This window comes from Crocodylus porosus, unplaced genomic scaffold, assembly GCF_001723895.1.
Source record: "Crocodylus porosus isolate Cpor-Errol unplaced genomic scaffold, CroPor_comp1, whole genome shotgun sequence".
Lineage (NCBI taxonomy): Eukaryota > Metazoa > Chordata > Crocodylia > Crocodylidae > Crocodylus > Crocodylus porosus.
Window position 1 is genome coordinate 100,445,301 of NW_017728943.1, and position 9,189 is coordinate 100,454,489.

The 9,189-nt window shown below is 45.5% G+C and overlaps 1 protein-coding gene across 2 annotated transcripts in view; it reads right to left on the reverse strand.

The window, feature by feature from the left end:
- Window positions 1-2,804, reverse strand: part of DISC1 (disrupted in schizophrenia 1) — a 373,039-nt gene extending 370,235 nt beyond the window's left edge. For both annotated transcript variants that reach the window (XM_019549864.1, XM_019549863.1), the window contains exon 1: window positions 2,708-2,804. The gene's annotated coding sequence lies outside the window, so the exon portion shown is untranslated. The remainder of the gene's footprint in view (window positions 1-2,707) is intronic.
- Window positions 2,805-9,189: the final 6,385 nt, after the last annotated feature.

Sequence of the window (9,189 nt, forward strand, 5' to 3'; positions counted from 1 at the left end):
TAAGATCTGTTTTCCTGACCTCTGATCATGCGCGTGGCTCTCCTCTGGACTCTCTCAAGCTTCTCCACATCCTTTTTGAATTGTGGAGCCCAAAATATACTACAGCAGGGGTGCTCAACCACCAGGCCCAAATCAGATCCAATCCACAGCACAGTGTCATCCAACCTGCAAGTCTCCCACAGGTCCTGAAATTTGGCAGCAAAGAAATGGTGGCACTACTCTCCCACTGCCAAATGTCTAGACTCATGGGGTGACCCAGGCGCTACACAATGGACTGGGCATCCAATCCCAGCATGCAGGGCTGAGCAGGGGGCAGCACTGGGCCTCAGGGAGGGGAAGGGGTGGCGCTTGCTTCCCAGGACCCAATCCTAGTGTGTGAGGGTGGGACGGTGCAGCACCAGGTCCCCAGGGCCCAATCCCAGCACACGGGGTGGGAGGGGCCAGTACTGGGCATCCAAGGTCCATTCCCAAGACACAGGGGCAGGAAGGGGCAGTGCTGGGACACTGGACCTAAGCCCAGCACATGGGGCAGGTAGAGGGTGGTGCCAGGCCGCAGGACCTGATCCTGGGGCAGAGAGCTCCATCTAGCCTGCACACCAGCCCCAAGGCACTCATTTGTCCATGAGCCAAAAAGGTTGAGGGCCACTATACTAACAAAAGTAACTGATCTCAAGAGAAGATTTGCCAACATGTAGATCAGAAAAGACTTGATGAAAGGGAGCATTGATATTGTTTGCTTACATTATTTTTCAGTTTTTTCTATACAGCTGCTGTGTTTTCCTCCTTTTCCTTTTATTTATTCCACATTTGTTATGCACATTTTGTGGCTCTCACTGGGATTCACAGAGCTCTTTGTGAATAAAATGCAGATGATCTAAACCAGTCCTTTTCTACAGTTGCTCCCAGGGCGAGTTCCTGCTTCTTTGTTTATGACGACCCCTTTCTTCTCACTCAAGATCACAAATTGAAGCACTACCTAAAGATTGTGGGGATCCTCTGACATTTTGGAACAAGAACTTCAAAGGTCCCCATGATGGAGGTGGTAAGAGTTCAGCTAGAAAACACAAGCAAGCAGACAGCACACATCCTCCTACTCCCAATTGGCAGAAATCTTCAAGGACTTAAGAAGTGCTCAACCATGAGCAAGTCAAGATTGGCTGTAAATATCATGGGGCAGTTTCATTATGGGTGCAAAAATTTGCTAATTTGCTGCTTACACCAGTCTGAATCTGATACATTAAAATTAGCAATAATAATCTGCAAAGCACTGAGAAAAACGGGGTCTTAAATGCAAAATTACCACTGTGCCTAATACAGAAGTCTTGGCATTTATAAGTGTTCTAAAATAACAGTCAGTTGTTAAATTTAGGCACAACACTCTTGAACAGCAACATAAATAATATAATTCATTTTATATCTTCCATATTTTATTCTCTCTTTGCAAGGAAAGTAAAGCATTTTCAGACACAGAACAGATGAAGTCTCAATGATACAGCTTTATTATACCCATCCATTAGTAAACAGGCCCCATTAAAGGTTAAAGTGGCTTGAATAATGTTACAAAACTATGGTCAAGGTAGAAGGAGCAACTTTCCTGGGACTGCAGAGTGATCACTAGGGGAAAAAAAATTGTTCTCAAAGAAAGAACACTTTGAGCTTAGTATCTTTTGGACCTGTGACTTTATCATATTGTTTCAAGTGTTTGTCTTACAGACTTACTAAAAATAAAATTCCTTCCCAGCACTTTTTTTTGGAATCCCAGAATGCTCTCAGCACTATTTGGAAGTAAAGTAGTGAAAGCAGTAAGTTCCTCATTATTCAAGTCATGAGTCTCTCTTAAGCAAAGTCTGCCAATCACACGAAACTGTATGAGATTTTGTGTTGTCAGAAAATATTCCATCAGGGACTTCATTTAAGACTAATTTTCAGAGATAATCTAAACCAAATATGAAGTCATGACTCCAGAAGTGAAATGCTAATGCATTAGCTCACCTGACTTCTTGTGTGCATATCATAATTTGCTCCCATCCGTACAAAAAAAAACTAAAGCAATTTATAGTGTTTCTACACCCTGGACAAAGCCTAAAGATGCCTGGAACTCTGAACAGATTTTCAGATTTGATAGGAAAAAGAAAATTTAATAAAACATCTGACATTAATTTTTTATGAGTTCTTCTACTGATAAAATAAAAGACCTCCATTTATTTCTTCACTGAAAAAGAACAGTGTTGGCATTATCTTTTCTACACTGCAGAGGAACAGAGTGGGCATTATCTTCAAACTGGAAGCTTTTTGACTCCTCTCCAGATTCTAAAGAAAGCTGAAAAGGGAATACCCAAAAGAGTCCTGAAATGGTTTCCAAAGATTCCACAATTTAAAGAATCCTGCACTCAGCAGGAACAGCTTGCATGTAGAGTCTTACCAAAAAAGGAAAATGTTAAAAGCTTTAACAGCTTCCTGATGTGCTAAAAAAATGCAAGTTATGATCTGCTATGATGCTACAGTGCTTATTTAACAAAACTATCATGACATTTTTAGTCAATAGACTTGAACTGACACCACTTTCTCCTCTGAAATTAGATTACCTGAAAGTTAGAGTCAGGAACAGGAATTTTGTAGGAGAAAAAGGGACTAAAATAGAATTCTTGTAGAGCTAAGCAAATTTTTAAGGTTAGAATGCCCTCTTTGGGTATGATGATATAGTCACAGAAATAATGAAGTGTTCATCAAATTGGATGCAAAGAAAGGAAAAGGCTCATGCATTGAGTCTACAGTCCTGTAACAAGAAAGGAACAGTGCTAGAACTTTAAGTTGTATGTATATATGTGGTGTGTGTATAATATATATATATGTGTATATATACACACATACATACTATAGTAATGTAGAAGATATGACATAATCAAAAGCAGTTAATTATCAGTGAACAGAGAGTTAGGAACGTTGGTCATGACCTAAAACACCATATTTACTCGACTGTAAGATGACACTGATTATGAGATGACCCTGCAATAATTAGATTCTATATCTGGAAAATTTATAAATTTGATATAATTTTCCAGATATGGAATCTACTTATTGGAGGTTTGCCTTGAATTTGTCTCCCTCACACTGCTATAGCAGGGAAAATAAATATAGGGGCCAGGTAATGCCTCTGCTCTCTGCCCCCCAGTTTCTTTCCCCACATCCCTCTCCCCCCTTATTCTCAGACCCTGCTTTCCCTGAGCACATGGAAGTGAAGAACAAATCTGAAAAAAAATGCCCTTGAAATAAATATAGCTGTAGCAATTAGCATATAGTACCTATAGATTTAGTTCACCCAGAAATTATGCATTTTACCTTTTTTGAAACTGCTTCCAGCTTTAACACAGGTACTCCATAAAAATACTTTTAAGAAGCACTCTGGCACCTACTTAGAGAGAGTACAAATTATGCATATTAGCCCAAAGCCAGAAATGATTTACCAGATAGTTAACTGGGCTGGCTCCAGCAAAGACAACAGTGTTTCCAGCCATTGTGGTCCCACAGCCCAGCACAGCTCAGTATGGGCACCTATACACATGCAGCGAGGCTGCTCCCATGGCCTGTAATCAAGTCTGGTAAATTACGCTCCAGCAGACTCCAGCGTTTTCAGTGCAGGGAAGCTGATACACGTGACACACCAGGCACCCCTCCCCCCCAAAACATCTATATGTGCCCTGTGTGTGTATATTCCAGGTACCCCCACTGCAAATAAGCCATGTGCTAATTAGCCCCTCCCCCGCCTCCCCATGCATGATTGGAACTGAGTGTTCTTGTCATGAGTCCTGAGATCCTCCAAAAATTTATAGTAAATGAGACATAGGGCAACTTGGCCTGGCTTCACCTCATGGAGGGCAGGTCCACACTAATCACATGCAAAAGGGGTGACAGAGGAATTCTGGGTGAACTGTTTGAGGCCCCATTTGGTGATGTTTGCCACACATTTAAGGCTGGTAAAAAAACAGGAATTACTGGAAACAGAAAAGAAAAGCGCAGCTCAGCTGTCAGAGTAAAGAGGAAATCAAAATATATGAAATGTACTTGCTCATCATGACTCGAAAGAGTCAGTGCTAACGGGTAAGGGTGCACCAAAAAAAGATTTTTCTTGACCAATACTAATAACTAATTATTAACCAGCCAGGTAGCAAACTCTAGACCTACTACCAGAAATCAATAATGGAGGAGAGAGGACTTGGCCAAAGCTATCTGGCTATGTGGCACAGGACCTTCACCTTCCACCAACTGGAAAAGGGGGCAGTGACAGCACAGAAGAGGAAGAGACAAGTGGAACTGATGACAGCAGCAGCAGCAGTGGGTCCTCCAGCGGGAGCTGGAGTGACAGCAACATGGGCAACAGGTGAACTATGTGCCCCTGCAAGCGGAGTGGGAATGAAAGGAAAGGGTTACCTGGTCTGAGAGACCAGAAGTTGCTTGTATGTGTAGCATGCGATGCAGATTTTGGAACAGGTTTGGGTGGCCAGCGGACTTTTGTATGGGTGCACAGGTACGGGTTTTGTAATAGGTTAAGGATGTCTTTGTGGAGGGATACTTGGAGTGTGTGTATATATATATTTTGGAGGGGGTGTAAGGGAGTGAAGAGGGTGCCGAGCCCGGGCGATCCCAGCAGCAGCGGGACCCAGCCCGACTATCGGGTCACGGCAGAGGGCAAAGACCGGAAACTTCCCCCTTACAGGAACCCGGAAGCAACCGGTGCGGGAGCAACCCGGGCCGGCATAAAAAGGAGTGCCAGAGGCATGCAGAGGGGTGGTGGATCCGGAGGTGGCGGTGGCAGGAGTTGGCGCCGGCGGGAGCAGACTGCGGAGGATCCAGGCGGCATGGAGGAGAGGACGGACCTTTTGGGGTAGTTAATCGAGGGAGGCGGCAGACGCCGGCCGGGAGGAGCACCAGGAACGCAGGAGCTGCCGGTACTCCGATTTTCTTACAGACTTTCCTTTATGACCTACCAGACGACGAGGGTGGAGCAGCCCCGTCAGTGAGCTTAGGACTAAAAGGGAGGGGACAGGAAGGAGCACCCCACTCCCTGACCGACGAGGAGCCTAGGCGCACCTTGAGGGCAGGCATGAGTCCGTAGGTCCCTCATCCATAACAGGCGTTTGATTGACTGTGTTTATGTTGGTGGCGCGGCCCAGAGCACGCCGCGCTGAGGACCGCTCCAATAGGACGATCTACCCGGTGGATCAGGTGAGGGTGTAGGGGTGGGAGGAGCCCTCAGGACCCCACGACCCAGCGGAGGATGAGAGTCTCATTTGCCGGACTACACGCGCCATAACATCTGAACCCAATAACATATCATCGAAGTCGTGGCAAGCGAGACCGGCGCGTGGGTTCATTGAGGCCGATGAGTCTCTACGTGTATCTCCCTACTGGGGGTCCCCCGAGAGGAAGTTGACCGGCGACAGACGGAGCCGGGGCGAACAACTCCCTCACAGGGGGTTAAAAAAAATCATCTGATGCCAACCTGATAAACATCAAGGTGGTTTTCCTGCCTTCCCCCTTCTCCTTCATAGCCATCTTCCTCCCCCATGCACTGCCTCCTTGTGAGGGGCCTCATCCCCCTAACCCAGTGCCTTGGGTGCAAGGTGAGCCCCCGCAGTGTGCATGTAGGGGGGAAGAACAGCAGGCAGCTGTTGTGGCTCCCACTCCAGCCCTAAGTCTGGGTCAGAGCCAGAGTCACACCCACAGCAGCTGCTTGCCCCAGCAAACTTCACACCCCCTGCAGTCTCTGCCCCACCCATTATTCGCCCTCTGCCCCCACTGGTGGCAGGCCCAGGCAATCACGGAGCACATGCGACTCTGCTCCTGCTATGCGCCCTGAGAAGGACTGCACTTCCACATTCTGCTGTGCTCTGGGGAGGGACCAGAGCCTGAGCAGTTCTGACAACCCAGCGGGAGGTGGGGAGGGGGAGAGGAGGGGATGTAGGCTGCCCAACCCTTGGAGCACCAACCCCCAGGCACTGTGAATCAAGTCACACTGGGCCAGGCAGCTCAACTCTGTCCGCCCCAGTCATGTCTGCAGCATTCGGTACCTTACGCAGCGCCTGCCCTGGCCCCAGCCTGCAGTCCACACTGCACTGCACCAGCACCCAGGACACCGCAGAAGCTGCTCCGCTCCAGCCCAATCTGGCCTGCCAGTGAGGGGATGGGAGTATATCTGGGGTCACCCTGGCTCGAAGGAGGGAACCCAAGCATCCAGGCACCCAGGCCTGAAGGCAAAATTGTTGAAGAACATTTCCAATAGTCAATAACATAATTTTCCCTTTTATTGGTGCCCATCCAATAGGCAACCGATATATTGGTGCACCTCTATTAAGGGGGACTGTGCTCAATGAGTACTATCATATGTCTTACTCAAATGGGCTGCTCTAACCTATCCTTATCGTAGGTTCTCATCAGCATTCATCCCCTCTCCAGGTCATATGAAGTTACACTCAGTGCAGGCTGCATTTAATCAGCTTCATAGTTCGCCCACCCCAGCTGCTGGCAACAGCAGCTGAAGACTGCTTTGGAATTTCTGGCATGGGCATGCTGCCAGGGCATGAACTCCACAGCGGTGGGGACAGTTCCAGCTCCTAACTTGGCACTCAGGGTCAATGTCCTTTTCCCAACCACTAGCTATGCTACTGATGGAAGACAAAACAGAGGCACTGAAATCAGTGAAGACAGGAAAAGCCTGTCATTTTCATTATTTTAAGAAAAGCAATTTTCATGTCCTTCATCAGGCAAGAGAATAAGAGAGCCAAGATAAAACTAACGACTGAGGTGATTGCTTGGCTCTGGCATAGCTTTCACCCAGTAACACTCCTGAGCTATATCTATAAAAAAAACTGTGAGCAAACGATTCAAGAGAGAATAGCAATCATGACAGAGCAACTTTTGAGTAACGATCAAACAAGACTGACCAAATCAAAGCACCTGTGACTTAGTGCTAGCACATCACTGCAGCCATGAAAAATGGATCTTGAGAAAAGAAGGAAACTGGAAGGGAAAAGACACTTTTGACCTTAAAACACCACGTGGCAACACTGGCTCACCATACAAGACGCCAGAAGTTCATCTTAGATGGGCGGTTAGGACAACTGATATGCTGAGGTAAATGTTTTCAAGTGGCCCTGCACCTCAAAAATCAGAACCTGCTCACTCCATAAAAATGGGCTTCTGCAAGGCTTAATGCTGGTGACCACATTATTAAAGCATACTACTAAAAACAGTGTCAGGGCAGGTCGTGTATGATGGTATCTGCTTGGCCACAAGGAACTGTTACTTTGGGAAGGTTGAAGAGAGCATGCATCTTGAGATGACTGACATAGGTGACATGGAAAGACCATTAACAGGGAGTGCTATGCTAGCCAACTACTGTGACATCAAGAACAAGTGCTGTGGAAAGTGGAACTGAAGGGTGCTACTTCTCCAGAATAATACAATCACCCCACACATCCTACAATGCAGTGACCAAATGCGGTTTTGAACTACTGTTTCCTCATCCGGTTTGTTCACAAGATTTGGCTCCCTCAGACCTTGTCTTTTCCCCAAGGGAAGGAAGATCATCATGGGAAGAGTTTCAATGATGATAATGAGCTGATTGTAGCAGCTAAGGAGTTTCCAGACATGCAGGACAGGGACTTCTACAAGACAGGTGAAGCTAAACCGCTTCTGTGATGGACCAAATGCACTGATGTCAAGGAGGAAAAAAAGAATAAATAAACATTTGAGTGGAAACTCAAACATTTGAACACCCCTGTTACTCAGCTGTCTAACTGCGTGGCTAAATTTGGTTAAGATCTTTCTATACCAAACAACTACAGACATACCGTGAGGCTTGTCAGACCATTAAATTTATCACAGGTACACTGAAGCTGACCAAAACATTGATTTCATAGACATTAGGGCTGGAAGGGACCTCAGAAGATCATCGAGTCCAGCCCCCTGCCTCAGGGGCAGGACGTCAGCAGGGGTCATAGGATCCCAGCAAGATAAACATCCAAATTTCTCTTGAAGGTGTTCAAAGTCGGTGCTTGAACCACCTCCAAAGGCAGGCTATTCCAGACCTTGGGAGCTCGGACAGTAAAGAAGTTCTTCCTTATGTCCAGCCTGAAACGGTATTGGAGGGTGTATGGTTCCTGATTGTAGGCAGCATCTCCCCACCTAACATCCAGCAATGAAAAACCAACAAATGGATCTCCAGAATTCTGCAAATGCCATGCTTGTCACTATTCAAAAACACAACAGCTTCCCCTCACTCAGGATTGAATAATGGGAAGCCTAACTGGATGGAGACACTCTACTACCTAAGAAAATCATCAATTCACTGTGGTGAGGAGAATCTTTGCCTCTATCAGGAATTCCCATATCACCAAATGAGTGACTACCAGAACTGGCGTCTGGAGCCAGCTAACTAGATTCACATATAACACGGTCTGCTGTGCTAGGACTGACTGTGCCTGGACATCCAGACAGCCCACTGTGAAAATAGTGCATGCAATACAGTTACTCTTTGTATATCACATTACCTGAAGGTCCTATCAAGGTGAGTTTTGCTGACTCAGAGACCAATGACTGGTTCCAGATAATACTCCTCCTCTTTCCACTATATCATTACATTACAAAATGAAAATTTGACACTTAAATAAAATATAGTAATTTAAGCTGAAATGTCAGTCATTATCGTAGTCATACTAATACAAGACAATTTGGCCTATTCCTTCACTTATCAAAAACTATAAGATATGTATATATATGGGGGGAGGTCAATTTGATGAGATTGACAATTTAAAAAAATAAACTAATGCACAGTTTACATGCTGGTTTTTCTCAGATAAATAGTTTTTGGTATTTCTTCTTCAAATTTATTAGAGCATTTAGTCCATGCTATGGACAAATTGCCTGTCAAATTCACCTGAGACAACAAAAGCCATACAACATGGGCACCTGAATAAGCAATATAAACAAAGTTATTCACTTCTGTAACACTTTAAATTGTTTAAAAATGAAAAGCCGAAAGACCTGGGCGTTGTTCATTCAAAACCTCACTCTCCCAGCCCAGAAACAGACAGACCATCCCTAGGTTTGATCCTACATGTGAAAAGCAATCAAAGATTATCCTCACAATAGTAGGGACTCAGATATATTACTGAGCAGACAGTTCACAGC